Below are 17500 nucleotides of genomic sequence, written 5' to 3' on the forward strand. Positions count from 1 at the left end.
TCGCGGCGCGACACATCTGCCCGCGGCGCGGCATATGCCGTGGTCAGATTCTGACCTATTTTGTCAAATTTCGGAAAATGTTTGCTATGCTACGCACCTCCGATTAACATGTAACTTGGCCAACATGCTCATATATGACTTCTAAGCTTAGAAAAATAGTTCGGGACCCGACCCGAACGTGTTGACTTTTTCGTTGACTTTGACCAAGTTTGACTTTTAGTCAAACTTAACCAAACTTTTATGCAATCTTTCTAACATGCTTTTATACTTGATTCTTGCATGAAACTTGACAACGTGATTCACATGCTATACTATTCGAGTCGTAACGAGCCATAGGACTAATTGAACACATTTCACCCGACCTTGTGTCGTAACCGGTTAATTGATATAACTTACTTGTTTAGGTCAAGGCTAAGCAACTTTCATGCACACGTTTACTTGTTGAAGTACTTTTATACTCGTACACTCGAGGTGAGATCATAGTCCCACTTTTACTCTTTTTGAACTTATATTGGGATGAGAAAACATAAACGATTCTTTTGAACTAAGTGAACACAAGAACGGGAAAACAAACATTCTACATACGAGTTTAGAACAAAATCCTCAATTCGATTATCATTAATTACACTTGCCGGGTGTAAGCGAGAACTTATGTTATATGGCCATATGGGTTGACAACCCTCATCCTTGACGGTTCGCTACCGTCTACGGATGAAATATAATTTCGAGAATCAGTGTTTGTTCTAGCACTAAGTGATGGGGTATACAATGGAAGGAATGTTAAGCTTTGATAATTGGGTGCTCGTGAAACAAACTTTTGGAATGTATTACTATTATTTCATTGATGCAAATCTTGTGGTTCACTTGTACTTACTTACTTAAACCTATGATTTCACCAACGTTTTCGTTGACAGATTTCTATGTTTTTCTCAGGTCTTGCACGGTATGTGAAACATGCTTCCGCTTACTATTTGATACTTGCATCCGATGTCGAGTATACATGCATTTCATGGAGCGTCTTTTGACTTTACTTTAAACCGTGTCGCCTAGATTTCAATCGTACTTAACGTTGTAACTTAACTTTTGGTTGAACAATTCTTGTAAACTTTGAAACAATCTTTATTTTGAAATGAAGGCGACATATTTTGGTCAAACGTTATCTTAAAGACTTATAATCAGGTAATGGGACCCACGTAGCCGACGCCGTCACTTGACGATTTGTCGGGGTCGCTACAGTTGGTATCAGAGCCTTGGTTGTAGGGATTTAGAGTTCATTTGTGTCAACCCCGAGTCATAGGGTACATAGGTGAATCTAGACTACAACCGGCATATAGACTGAAGTAGGAATTACTTGACTATTTGTGCATTTATACTCGAACTCTTCTATCATATCTGACTCGTATTCGATCTTGATCTTACGTTGATAAATTTTGTTGATGCGCCACCTTGACTTTATGAAGTAATGTCAAATGCACATGAGAATCAGGGTAATATAATTTCCGGGATTATATTACGGTGATTCACATGGACGTTCCGACATTATGACATAAAGAATTTAAGGCGAGTCAAGGAAAATTTTTCTCTCTATCCTTATTCCATACTCCGGTTAGTATTGTTGAAAATACTAACCAACGATATTCTTGTGTCATGAAGGAACAATGGCTTACCAAGGTCAACACAATACTCCTCTCGAAACTCTGGAACAAACTCTTCAACGAATGATAACCACCGCCGTGGGTACGGCCGTGGCCGATCACTTTTCTAACAACAACAATCATGGATCCGGTAATTCAAGCGAAGGTTGCTCCTACAAGAACTTCATGAAATACAACCCTCCCACTTTCGATGGAACCGGAGGACCGGTTACTCTCACCCGATGGTTTGAACAAATGGAGACCGTTTTTAACACAAGCGGTTGTCGAGACCAAGATAAGGTCAAGTTTTCCACTCTCACTTTCACCGGCATTGCTCTCTCGTGGTGGAACAAGTACGTACAATCGGTGGGTATCGATGAAGCCCACACACTCTCATGGACCGAATTAAGAGAAAGAATGATCACCGAATATTTTCTGCGCGACGAGACTCGAAGGCTCGAACAGGGTCTAAGGAATTTAAAAACGGTCGGGAATGACCTCGGAGCTTATAATCAACGGTTTACCGAACTAGTCTCAATGTGTCCGAATCTCATGACTCCCGAATCCCTAAGAGTCGAACTTTACATGGATGGCCTCCCTAAGAGCATTCAACACGGGGTAATGGCATCCCAACCCACTAACCTACAAGAGGCTTTAACAAAGGCCCACCAAACTTTAGAAACGGTGAATGAAATGGAAGCACCGGCACCAATGGTCGAGAACCACTCGAGTAACAACAAAAGAAAATGGGAAGCCTCGCAACCAAGCAACCACAACAATAACAACCTCTCCAAGAAGCCTCTCACCCCCGGCGGCAAGAAAGGGTATGCCGGAAATCTACCTTATTGTAACAAGTGTCGCAAACATCATTTTGGTGAGTGTGGCAAACCATTTTGCATCAAGTGTCACATAAGTGGCCATGTAGCCCACGATTGTAGGAATACCGCTCCCGTCGCTCAAAAGGAGCCCAATGCACCCAAGACGGGTGTTTGTTTTGAATGTGGCCAACCGGGTCATTTTAGGAGTGCGTGCCCAAATAAGAAAATCAACCCCAACGCACGCCGTTAAACTTTCAACATCAACGCCTAGGATGCCCGAGACGACGATGGACTAGTCACGGGTATGTTTCTCCTCGAAATTCTCACGTTTCATGTTTATTCGATTCGGTTACCGTTAGACATTTTATAAACAAGTCTTTGACTCGTGCTCTTTACATTCCACTTTTTCCCCTAGATACTACTTAGACGATTTAAGTGACCAACGGAAAATATTGTGTTCCTATAAATTTTATTGGAGGATATACGTTAAGACTTTTGACTTGACACCTATAGAACTAGGGAGCTCGAAACCTATTCGTAAAAAAAAAAAAAAAAAAAAAAAAAAAAAAAAAAAAAAAAAAATTTGTTTCCCCATCATCTTGTATAGATTATTGTGAACTGAGTAATTTTCGGTTGGAAACCGATACCCTCTCCCTCGCATCCATGACCTCATGATTTCTTGCATGAATCCCGTGTGTATTCCAAAACGACCTCCGTTCCGGTTATCGTCAATTGGGGGTTAAGTGAGACGATGTCTCCTAAGCCATTTCCGAACTCGCAACGTTAGTTGTAAAACTCTCTTAGTACCGTTTGATTTATTTAGGGCTCGCCCGTATCCATAAACCTCTTGAACCGCGTATGCAAATTCATATAGACTAATCTGTTATCGTATTTATAGATGACATCTTAACTTAATTAAGTAAAGAAGGAAAACGAACAACATCACCATCTTACGCTCGAACTTTTGAGAAAAGAGCAACTTTATACCAAATTCTCCGAGTGAGAATTTCTGTTGAACGAAGTCCAATTTTCTAGACCATGATGTTAATGGTCAAGGCATTACAATCAATCTCGAAATCAAGCCACATGTAATCAGGAAACTCTCCCAACTCAGACTTGTATTCGTAAAATCTTAGATCTCGCCTGTTATCACCGAAGATTCATTTCTGACTTTTCTCGTGTTACCCGACTTTTACACTCGTTAACTCACTAAGGGAAAACTTTAAACCCCCCCCATGTCCGAACCTTGAGCGTGATACTTCACACCAACATTTCTAGTTAAAATCGTATAGCACCAGATGGAACCCAATTATGAAAATATTTCTACATGAACGCCGGAAGGCATGCTCTCTCGACTCAAAATCAGTGTAACTGAAATTCGTTATTTTGCGCGAAGAATTCTAATACTAAATTGTGGATCCGATCAATTTTCTCGTCATCACATACCACGCTACATATCTCTGTTATTTCACCGTTACCGTCTGATATTACTGGAACTTAAGATAACACACGATCCAATGATACTTCACTCTTCTTTGACTTAATGTCATTGTGTTTCTAATAATCGGCCAACTATTATTCAACCCCGAACTAAACAACTACGTGTACGATCTCGTTTCTCTTTCAGACTTCAACTTTTGACAACTAGAGGCACGATATGGCAACCTCGAGATGTAAGCTCATCCTATTCTCAGTCCTCATTTCACTCCTATCTTTATCGCTCGCATTTCCGTTTAAGGAAACTCCTTGTGACATTTCTCCATGGATAGAGAAATTCCTCATATTATATTAGTATTCGCCACGAGGGTGAATAGTCCTAACGAACATTCTCGAACCCTAACTGACTTGTTCAAACATATCTTAAGAGATTCTATTCCAACACGGAGTATCTTTGTCAAATATCCCGTATCGAATTACTCGTTTCGCCTCTAGTTTTACAAGAAACCTTGAAGACCCGCTTAGACATGAGTACCGCGTACCACCCACAAACAGATGAACCGAACAAACGAACGATTTACGTCTTCAAAAGGCATGTTTCAAACTTGCATGGTCGCTTTTAGTAGATCCCTCTTACAACAGTAGTTACCACTCGTGTGTTCACACGCACTTTCCGAAACCCTATATGACCGCTAATGTCATACCCCTATTCGTTGGACCAAAGCATGTGGCAAACAAAACACCGAATCTTAACTCATCCAAGAAACAACAATTGAGATAATCCAAGTCCGAGAAGGGCTCGAGACGACCCGTAGTCGCCCAAAAGAGTCATACCAAACTTAAATGAAAACCTCACAAATCCCAGTGTGTAACCGCGTAATATTGAGAAACCGCACCTTGGAAAGGTGTAATCCAATTTGGGAAATCGAGAAAGGCTATATCCGCAATATCGAACCTTTTGAAACCTTGGGGCGTATTGGAACCGCTTCCTATCGTTTGGAACTTCAGACTCAATTAAGTTTCCGTTTACCCTACATTTCGTGTAACAAACTTAGAAACGTGTCCTGTGGAACAGGAACGTGCAATCCTGCTAGGTACATCAACTATCGATGACAAACTTCTCTTCATAGGAAAACCAGTTGAAATCGGGGATCGTAAAACCAAACTTTAATACAACGTAAAACCCTGACTATCTAAATTCATGAGAACACTCAAGGACGTACCTACACTTATTCATATTATGAACAACGTAAAGTCTCGAGTAAGAGATATCGACTACTACTTCCAACTAAATTTCGGGACGAAATTTCTTTTGAGGTGTGGATAATGTAACATCCCGCGTTTTTCCGTTAAATTTATTTTAACACCGTCTTTTTTTTTTAAATAATATCTTTCGTATTTAAATTCGTCGACTCCGTTGACGAACGTTCATAATATTCTCGTTATTTAATTATAACATCTCTCGTTAACTTGCGTTTTAAAAATATTCGATCGGTTAAATCCCGCACCCACTTGCGTTTTAAAAATATTCGATCGGTTAAATCCCGCACCCGCTTTGAAACTTGAGGGACTAAACTTTCCAAGAGGGCAAAGAGATGACTAGGTCAACTAGTCAACCTTCACCCTCCTCCATTCAATCACCTCCACCTCTCTCTCTTTCTCTCTATCAAGAACACACACAAACACCCAATTCAATCATTCATCATCTAAATTCAATCTTGGAAGCTCACAACAAATCCGATTACATTTTCGTGATCCTCTCTTCATCCTCTACATTTTGATACAAACTTCATCTCGTTTGGGTAACATTTCTAAAACTCTAGATTTCTTTAAATTCGTGTTTTTGACTTGAAATTGTGTTAGTTAGTGTCTATGGCTCGTGTATAACATGAATATATGTTTTGTTTGCTCGATTCGTTGTTTTGAGTAACTAGTTTGAACATTTGAAATGGGTTAGCTTAATCCTTGATTTTGGATGAGTTAATGTTGTTAGATTGTTAAAGTGCATGTTTTAATTGTGTTACTAGTATCACTAGCTTCATTTTGATGTGTAGGTTGATTTGTAAAACTTCAAAAACATGATTAATGATTTTGTGATTCTTGACTAGGGTTTGATGGTTCTTGACATGAATTTTTGGATGCTTGAATGCCATGGAATGTTAATTGTTAGTGTTTAGTTGTAATGTATGCTCCATTACCTTCAAAACGGCATATCATATGTGTGAATTGGTTTCCCGAAACTCAAATTGCATTTGATGAACTTGAAACCTTGAAATGAACGTTTAATGATCACTTGATGAGTTTTCGGCTATTGTAAATGATGTTGTCGTTTGATGATAAGTGCTTAGTTGTGTTCCTTGTCAAAAGAGCTTTCCAACGGTATAAGATACGTCTTCTAGTTGTTTACGGTTTGCGTTTTATGGTTATTTGAAGTTTTGACCAAGACTTGAACCTTGAAACTGACCAGGTGCCAGACCACGTGTTATGTCGCGGCGCGACACATCTGGCCGCGGCGCGGCATATGCCGTGGTCAGATTCTGACCTATTTTGTCAAATTTCGGAAAATGTTTGCTATGCTACGCACCTCCGATTAACATGTAACTTGGCCAACATGCTCATATATGACTTCTAAGCTTAGAAAAATAGTTCGGGACCCGACCCGAACGTGTTGACTTTTTCGTTGACTTTGACCAAGTTTGACTTTTAGTCAAACTTAACCAAACTTTTATGCAATCTTTCTAACATGCTTTTATACTTGATTCTTGCATGAAACTTGACAACGTGATTCACATGCTATACTATTCGAGTCGTAACGAGCCATAGGACTAATTGAACACATTTCACCCGACCTTGTGTCGTAACCGGTTAATTGATATAACTTACTTGTTTAGGTCAAGGCTAAGCAACTTTCATGCACACGTTTACTTGTTGAAGTACTTTTATACTCGTACATTCGAGGTGAGATCATAGTCCCACTTTTACTCTTTTTGAACTTATATTGGGATGAGAAAACATAAACGATTCTTTTGAACTAAGTGAACACAAGAACGGGAAAACAAACATTCTACATACGAGTTTAGAACAAAATCCTCAATTCGATTATCATTAATTACACTTGCCGGGTGTAAGCGAGAACTTATGTTATATGGCCATATGGGTTGACAACCCTCATCCTTGACGGTTCGCTACCGTCTACGGATGAAATATAATTTCGAGAATCAGTGTTTGTTCTAGCACTAAGTGATGGGGTATACAATGGAAGGAATGTTAAGCTTTGATAATTGGGTGCTCGTGAAACAAACTTTTGGAATGTGTAACGACCCGCACTTTTTCGATCATTCTATACTTGTAAGATTAATATTTACATAAATTAAACCTTGCCAACATGATAAGCAATCCAAATTGTTAAGATTTATATTTCCGAAAAGAGTTTTACACAACGTTTGACCGTCTAGTTTGACCGATGATATCACGAACTATACAATATATGATATTTATACGTTTGTGTATATATAGGTATATATACATATTTAACATGATTAATAAATGTTTTAATATCTCATTTTGTATTAATAACAACAAGTTATAAGTATATTTTGAAACTACTAACTTAAGTTTTCAAAACAATAACTATACGTAACGTTATTTGACATAAATACTTAAGACATATAATGTTTATACATATATCGTATAAGTAATGTATTTAATCACTTTTAAAGACTTAAATACATAAAACCATATAAGTGTATTCACAAAAGATAGCTATATTTGAATCCTCATTCCATTTTTCACAAAATTTCTATACGTATACCTAGAGTATTTATACTCGTATCATACCTAGCTTTTATACGTATTTACTAATAGTAAATACACATCAAAATCACCACCTAACCAGCCAATGTTCATGCCATTAGGGCTAGGTAATTGAATTTGGAAGCAATTAGGACTAGATACATAAAATGATCACTTGAAATTTTTGTCCATATACATCATGGAACACCTTTTTTTGTAGTATATATACAAGAGCATTTTGATTCATTTTTACTACCATTTTCTTATCAAAAACACACACTCTTTCTTACTCTCTAAACTCCATAACAATCCAGCAAATAACCAAGAAGATCTAGCCATAAAAACCATACTAAAACACCATAAGAAAACTCTTACAATAACACTTCAAGAAAACCTTCCAAGAACACCAACTTACTTTCAATCTTTCATCCACTTCTATCACCCTTTTGATTCTAGCTTCTTACTTCTCTTTTACAGCAACTTCATCCAAGGAACTTGAGGTAGAATCTATGTTCATAACCTTATTCGATTCATATATATATAGCTATCATATTTTGTGGTATACAAGTTTAACAACAAGAACATAGTTTGAATGTTTTCAAACTTGTTCGCAAACTAAATAGATCCTTCTAACTTAACTTTTAAAATACTTCAAGACCTGTAACATATCTTAATTATATGCTAACTTAACAAGGTATAACTTGGTTTTTCAAAGAACACCTTAAAAACTGAATTTACGACGTCGGAGTGCAACCGGGGGCTGTTTTGGGTTGGATAATTAAAAACCATCTTAAACTTTGAATTGGAGATTTATTTTTTAGAAAAATGATTTTTACTATGAATATGATAACACATAAAAATTTCATGATTTAACTCAAAGTATAAGTATTTTTAGAAAAATAATCATTTGAGGTTGTTTACATGATGGAAAAATGATTAACTTCATAAGTTTCACTAAAGTTTGACCTATGCCGTGTGATTTTGAATACAAACTAAGGTATTTACAGTTCATAGTCTTAAAGAGGGACTCGATCCAAGGAGATGGCAAGTTGAATCAACGAAAACGGACTTGTAACGAAGAAACTATGACCGAAACAAAATTGGTTATCCAAGACTTAAATGACTTCGGGATTCATTGGAAAAATTTACATAAAATCACATACTTCTAAGATAACATGATATTTTATATATATGTACTTACAATTCAATTTTATATGGTTCAGGATCACCCGTAAACAACACGAGAAGATTAATCATAAGATCCCATGATTGTACGCAACACGTCATTTGACAACACCGGTACTTTATGTACGCAACACGTCATTTGACAACACCGGTACCATGGGTCAAGATTAATCTCGACCAACACATATACGATGGGGTTTTATTGATTTCGTTGGGGGTTTTATTTATTTCATTGCGGGTATATTAAACATCTAAAAATGAACCATTAAAATTGAATTACTAACATCGGACTGCTAACTTCGGACTAAGGAAATATTCAAAGTATTAAAAGTATAACAAGTATATATTTATAACGTTTGTTTAAAAATGAAAACATATTGATATATTATATATGGATAGGTTCGTGATATCAACCGGAAGACCGAGTCAAATTATTTATATCATCAAGACAAGAGTGAGTATATAGTCCCACTTTTAACTCTAAATATTTCGGGATGAGAATACATGTATTTTATGTTTTACGATATGGACACAAGTAACTGAAAAATATGTTCTACGTTGAGTTGTACCACTGGCATACTTCCCTGTAGCTTGGTAACTAATATTTACAGCGGTATTGTAAACGCGAATCCTGTTGATAGATCTATCGGGCCTGACAACCCCAACCGGACTGGACGACCAGTATTCAACGGTTGCACAGTACTTCGTTTTGTGACTACACTTGGTACGGTGTAGTAAGATTTCATATTAAAGGGAATATGCGACGTGAAAATGTTAAGTATGGTTACCGAGTGCTCAACCACTTAGAATACTTTTATTAAACTGTTTATATACGAAATCTTGTGGTCTATATATATATTGCTGCCGGCACTAAACCTATATCTCACCAACTTTATGTTGACCTTTTAAAACATGTCTATTCTCAGGAGATTACTAAAGCTTCCGCTGCATTATGTTGGATCTAAGCAGGATCTTGCGTACGCATGTTTGTGTCAAAAATAAAACTGCATATCCGAGATGTTGTACTGTAAAATATGCTAGAAACCGTGTTGTTATTATCATTTGTAAAGTTTGTAAGTCGAAGATTATCGCTAAACGATAATCATCTTTTTATTGTCTAAAGCTTGTAACAAAAATAACGGTTGTGGTTTGTAATGTATAATATATGCAGTTTCTTTTAAAAATGTCGCATATAGAGGTCAATACCTCGCAATGAAATCATACGTTATCTAACACGTTCTTATGGTTAAGGACGGGTTATGACATGTGGTATCAGAGCCAGGTTTGCATTAGTGTGTCTAATCGAGAAGTCGTTAGGATACATTAGTAAAGTCTGGACTTTGACCGGGTCTGATTTAAAAAAAAAAAAAAAAAAAACCATTGCTTATCACTGTTGGTTAAAATTTATATGTAAATATTATGTAGTACTAATGGGTTAGTTGTTGTGTGATAGATGTCGGGCTCGAAACTTATTATCACATTCAGCGACTCCGAATCAGAACCTTCAGATTGTGTTTCAGTCATTAACATATCCGATGACGAAAGTGGTATTTTTGGGGAAGACTCACAATTTCCGGATGAACCAACTATAGAAATATCGGAAAGTGAACCCGAGGAGGAAAGTGAACCCGAAGAGGAAAGTGAACCCGAAGAAGAAAGTGAACCTGAGGAAGAAATACTAGAAATTACGAAAGAAAAATTCGATCAAGGAAAGAAACGAAAAGCGAATGAATTAGAAAATTCAAATCCCGAACTTAGTGAGAATGACGTAGCACCAATTCCACTCAACACTACCACCCCTATTCCCGCTATTCCTATTAGTGCTATCCCCGCATCTAGTTCTTCGGCTCCTCAGCCAAAACGTAGGGAGACAGCTAGGATTCGCGTTGGGGGATTCCCTGGACATAAATGTTTTGGGAAATAGACCAAACGATGCGCTGCCAAATTAAACCATGGAATCAAATAATGTTTTGTATAATATTATTAGTGTGGTTTGTTTAATGTTCGATGTAAGATAAGCATATGTAAAATAGCGAAGTATGAAATGCAATAATTTTCCATGGTTAAGTATTATTTAGATTGTAGTAATTGGTTCTGTACTAAGCTATTAAGTATGAACATTAACGGGTAGGTACTACCCTAGATATAATTATAAAACGCTAATAAGAAGAAAAGGCTTTTATAATAATACCTGGTTCATATTATTAACAAGCTATAATGTACTATAAATACAGACTACATCTATAATAATCCATGTGAATAATTATTTTCTTTCATTAGGAAATGGCGCGATTGAACCGAATGACGGAACAAGAAGTCGAGAACTTCATCAACCAGCGAGTCAACGATAGAATGCTATGGGTCGAAGCTGCAAGAGCTACTGCAGTTAATCCAAATCCTCGTGTAGGATGCTCCTACAAGATGTTTCAAGCTTGCAAACCTTCATCATTCAGTGGAACGGAAGGACCTATCGGTTTAACCCGATGGATAGAAAAGATGGAGACGGTGTTCAAAATCAGCGGTTGTGATGAAAAAGACATGACCAAGTTTGCATCGTGCACTTTACAAGATAGTGCACTCACATGGTGGAAGAATTATGTGAAGGCGGTAGGAGGAGATGTAGCTTATGATACTCCATGGGAAGAATTCAAAGCAATGATAATCACCGAGTATTGTCCAAGGAATGAGGTTATTAAGTTAGAAGATGAGTTACGAAGTTTGAAGGTGGTTGGTACTGAAATCACCAACTACAATCAGCGATTCATGGAATTGGTTTTACTATGTCCTGAATTGGTTCCAACCGAAGCACGGAAGATTGAAATGTACAAAGGTGGTTTGCCCAAAAAGGTCAAGGCAAATGTTACAGCATCGAAACCTAAAACAATTCATGAAGCTATAACCATGGCAAACGAGCTAATGGATCAGGTCATTCTGGATAAGAAAGCATTCAATACTGAGGTGAAGGTATTGGGGAACAAGAAAAAGTGGAATGGAGGTTATGATCGAGGTAACCAACAACAACCTTATAAGAAACAAGAAACCACGAAAGGTGCGGGTAGCGGTTCAGGCTTTGGTTACAAAGGACAAAGTCCTTTATGCAACCGTTGTCACAAACATCATTTTGGTTACTGTAGTGTGTTGTGCACTAAATGCAATAGACAGGGACATCTTGCTGAAGATTGTAAGGCTCTCGTTACAAATGCAAATGGTAACAAGACTCCTGCCACCAACGCAAATAGAACTGCTTTGGCTAACATTACTTGTTTTGGGTGTGGAAAACAAGGTCACTATAAGAGCCAGTGCCCGAATCAGAATGGCGGACCTACACGTGGAAGAGCGTTTGTTATTAATGCTAGAGAGGCACGAGAAGACCCGGAGCTTGTTACGGGTACGTTTACCATTAATAACTTATCAGCATCTATCTTATTTGATACTGGCGCCGATAGAAGTTACGTGTGTATAAATTTTTACACTAAATTGAATTGTTCATCATTACCTCTAGATGCTAAGTACTTGATTGAGTTAGCTAATGGTAAACTAATTAAAGCCGATAAAATTTGTCGTGATTGTGAAATAAATCTAGCCGGAGAAACGTTTAAAATCGACTTAATACCCGTAGAATTAGGAGGTTTTGATGTAATAGTCGGCATGGACTGGATGTCCAAAATAGGAGCGGAAGTTGTTTGTGCCAAGAAGGCAATTCGTATTCCTGGTAAGGATAAAATACCGGTGATGATTTATGGAGAGAAGGGTAATTCAAAGCTAAATCTCATTAGCTGTTTGAAAGCCAAGAAGTGTTTAGAAAAGGGATGTTACGCTATTTTAGCACATGTTAATAAAGTCGAAAAGAAAGAAAAGTGCATCAACGACGTGCCTGTGGCAAGAGATTTTCCTGAAGTTTTTCCGGAAGAATTGCCGGGATTACCTCCATTTAGATCGGTAGAATTTCAAATAGATTTAGTACCAGGAGCTGCACCAGTGGCTCGTGCTCCATATAGACTTGCACCGTCCGAGTTAAAAGAACTTCAAAGTCAGTTAAAAGAATTACTGGACCGTGGATTCATACGACCGAGTACTTCACCGTGGGGAGCTCCAATTTTGTTTGTTAAGAAGAAAGATGGATCTTTTAGGATGTGTATAGACTATCGTGAATTAAATAAGTTAACTATCAAGAATCGGTATCCACTACCGAGAATTGATGACTTATTTGATCAATTGCAAGGATCATGTATTTATTCAAAAATCGACTTAAGATCGGGCTATCATCAACTACGCGTCAAAGAAGAGGACATTCCGAAAACTGCTTTTCGGACACGTTATGGTCATTACGAATTTTTGGTCATGCCGTTTGGATTGACAAATGCGCCAGCTGTATTCATGGACCTCATGAATCGAGTTTGTAGTCCGTATTTAGATAAGTTTGTTATCGTTTTCATTGATGATATTCTTATCTATTCCAAGAGTGAGCAAGAGCATGAAGAGCATTTAAGGTTGATATTGGAGTTGTTAAGAAAAGAACAGCTATATGCTAAATTTTCTAAGTGTGCTTTTTGGTTGAAAGAAGTGCAATTTCTTGGCCACGTTGTTAATAGCGAAGGAATTCAGGTTGATCCAGCAAAAACTGAAGCTATTGAAAAATGGGAGACTCCTAAGACACCAACACAGATACGCCAATTTTTGGGTTTAGCCGGTTATTATAGAAGGTTTATTCAAGATTTTTCCCGAATAGCTAAGCCGTTGACAGCATTAACACAAAAAGGGAAGAAATACGAATGGACCTCGGAGCAGGAGAACGCATTTCAATTACTGAAGAAGAAGTTAACTACGGCGCCTATTTTATCGTTACCAGAAGGGAACGATGATTTTGAAATATATTGTGACGCTTCGCGACAAGGTTTTGGTTGTGTTCTTATGCAACGGAAGAAAGTTATTGCATTCGCATCCCGACAATTGAAGATTCACGAGCGAAATTATACGACGCATGATCTAGAATTGGGAGCAGTCGTGTTTGCATTGAAGATGTGGAGACACTACTTGTATGGGGTTAAATTCACTGTGTTTACTGATCATAAAAGCCTTCAACATATTTTTGATCAGAAACAATTGAACATGAGGCAACGTAGGTGGGTCGAGTTAATAAACGACTATGATTGTGAAATTCGTTATCATCCCGGGAAGGCAAACGTGGTGGCTGATGCTTTAAGCAGAAAAGAACGAGAACCAATTCGAGTACGAGCGATGAACATAAAAATTCGCATGAATCTCAACTCACAAATCAAAGAAGTTCAACGAGAAGCACTTACTAAAGAAAATATAGGAAATGAAATAATGAAGAAGTATGAGAAGCAACTCGTTATGCGGGAAGATGGAATTCGATATTTTGCAAATCGTATTTGGGTACCGAAGTTGGGTGGATTAAGGAAGTTGATATTGAACGAGGCACATAAGACAAGATATTCGATACATCCTGGAGTTGGAAAGATGTACCAAGATCTTAAGACGCATTATTGGTGGCCTAATTTAAAGACAGACGTAGCAACATATGTTGGGGAGTGTTTAACTTGTTCCAAAGTCAAAGCAGAACACCAAAAGCCGTCAGGGTTACTTCAACAACCAGAAATCCCAGAATGGAAATGGGATGGTATTACCATGGATTTCATCACGAAGTTACCAAAGACTGCCTGGGGATACGACACCATTTGGGTGATTGTTGATCGTCTCACCAAGTCTGCACATTTCTTGCCTATAAAGGAAACGGATAGAATGGAGAAACTATTACGATTGTATATAAAGGAAGTTGTTTCAAGGCATGGAATACCTATTTCCATTATATCCGATCGTGATAGTAGATTTACCTCAAAGTTTTGGCAATCACTACAGGAGGCACTAGGAACTCGGTTGGATATGAGTACCGCATATCATCCACAAACCGATGGACAGAGTGAGAGAACGATTCAGACTCTCGAAGACATGCTCAGGGCATGTGTGATCGATTTTGGAAACGGATGGGATAAATATCTACCGTTAGCAGAATTCTCGTATAATAATAGTTATCATGCGAGCATTAGAGCTGCGCCATTCGAAGCATTGTATGGAAGGAAGTGTAGATCTCCTATCTGTTGGAATGAAGTAGGAGATCGACATTTAACTGGTCCCGAAATCATACATGAAACTACTGAAAAGATAGTACAAATCAAGGAGAGATTGAAAACAGCCCGTAGTCGCCAAAAGAGCTACGCCGATGTCCGAAGGAAACCATTAGAGTTTCAGATCGGTGACATGGTTATGCTAAAGGTGTCACCTTAGAAAGGTGTAATACGTTTCGGTAAAAGAGGTAAACTGAACCCAAGATATGTAGGCCCGTTCAAGATCATCGAACGCATTGGACCGGTAGCTTATCGACTCGAGTTACCGCAACAACTCGCCGGAGTACATAATACCTTTCACGTCTCAAACCTTAAGAAGTGTCTTGCAAAGGAAGACCTCACCATTCCTCTTGAAGAAATCCATGTCGACGAGAAACTACAATTCGTCGAAGAACCAATCGAAATCATGGACCGTGAAGTTAAACAGCTCAAACAGAGCAATATACCGATTGTTAAGGTTCGTTGGAATGCTAGAAGAAGTCCCGAGTTTACTTGGGAACGAGAGGATCAGATGAAGCAAAAGTATCCACACTTGTTTCTCGATGACGCAAAATAGGTACAATTTTAAAATTTCGGGACGAAATTTATTTAACGGGGAGGTAATGTAACGACCCGCACTTTTTCGATCATTCTATACTTGTAAGATTAATATTTACATAAATTAAACCTTGCCAACATGATAAGCAATCCAAATTGTTAAGATTTATATTTCCGAAAAGAGTTTTACACAACGTTTGACCGTCTAGTTTGACCGATGATATCACGAACTATACAATATATGATATTTATACGTTTGTGTATATATAGGTATATATACATATTTAACATGATTAATAAATGTTTTAATATCTCATTTTGTATTAATAACAACAAGTTATAAGTATATTTTGAAACTACTAACTTAAGTTTTCAAAACAATAACTATACGTAACGTTATTTGACATAAATACTTAAGACATATAATGTTTATACATATATCGTATAAGTAATGTATTTAATCACTTTTAAAGACTTAAATACATAAAACCATATAAGTGTATTCACAAAAGATAGCTATATTTGAATCCTCATTCCATTTTTCACAAAATTTCTATACGTATACCTAGAGTATTTATACTCGTATCATACCTAGCTTTTATACGTATTTACTAATAGTAAATACACATCAAAATCACCACCTAACCAGCCAATGTTCATGCCATTAGGGCTAGGTAATTGAATTTGGAAGCAATTAGGACTAGATACATAAAATGATCACTTGAAATTTTTGTCCATATACATCATGGAACACCTTTTTTTGTAGTATATATACAAGAGCATTTTGATTCATTTTTACTACCATTTTCTTATCAAAAACACACACTCTTTCTTACTCTCTAAACTCCATAACAATCCAGCAAATAACCAAGAAGATCTAGCCATAAAAACCATACTAAAACACCATAAGAAAACTCTTACAATAACACTTCAAGAAAACCTTCCAAGAACACCAACTTACTTTCAATCTTTCATCCACTTCTATCACCCTTTTGATTCTAGCTTCTTACTTCTCTTTTACAGCAACTTCATCCAAGGAACTTGAGGTAGAATCTATGTTCATAACCTTATTCGATTCATATATATATAGCTATCATATTTTGTGGTATACAAGTTTAACAACAAGAACATAGTTTGAATGTTTTCAAACTTGTTCGCAAACTAAATAGATCCTTCTAACTTAACTTTTAAAATACTTCAAGACCTGTAACATATCTTAATTATATGCTAACTTAACAAGGTATAACTTGGTTTTTCAAAGAACACCTTAAAAACTGAATTTACGACGTCGGAGTGCAACCGGGGGCTGTTTTGGGTTGGATAATTAAAAACCATCTTAAACTTTGAATTGGAGATTTATTTTTTAGAAAAATGATTTTTACTATGAATATGATAACACATAAAAATTTCATGATTTAACTCAAAGTATAAGTATTTTTAGAAAAATAATCATTTGAGGTTGTTTACATGATGGAAAAATGATTAACTTCATAAGTTTCACTAAAGTTTGACCTATGCCGTGTGATTTTGAATACAAACTAAGGTATTTACAGTTCATAGTCTTAAAGAGGGACTCGATCCAAGGAGATGGCAAGTTGAATCAACGAAAACGGACTTGTAACGAAGAAACTATGACCGAAACAAAATTGGTTATCCAAGACTTAAATGACTTCGGGATTCATTGGAAAAATTTACATAAAATCACATACTTCTAAGATAACATGATATTTTATATATATGTACTTACAATTCAATTTTATATGGTTCAGGATCACCCGTAAACAACACGAGAAGATTAATCATAAGATCCCATGATTGTACGCAACACGTCATTTGACAACACCGGTACTTTATGTACGCAACACGTCATTTGACAACACCGGTACCATGGGTCAAGATTAATCTCGACCAACACATATACGATGGGGTTTTATTGATTTCGTTGGGGGTT

This window comes from Rutidosis leptorrhynchoides, chromosome 11 (genome assembly GCF_046630445.1).
Source record: "Rutidosis leptorrhynchoides isolate AG116_Rl617_1_P2 chromosome 11, CSIRO_AGI_Rlap_v1, whole genome shotgun sequence".
NCBI classification, from domain to species: domain Eukaryota; kingdom Viridiplantae; phylum Streptophyta; class Magnoliopsida; order Asterales; family Asteraceae; genus Rutidosis; species Rutidosis leptorrhynchoides.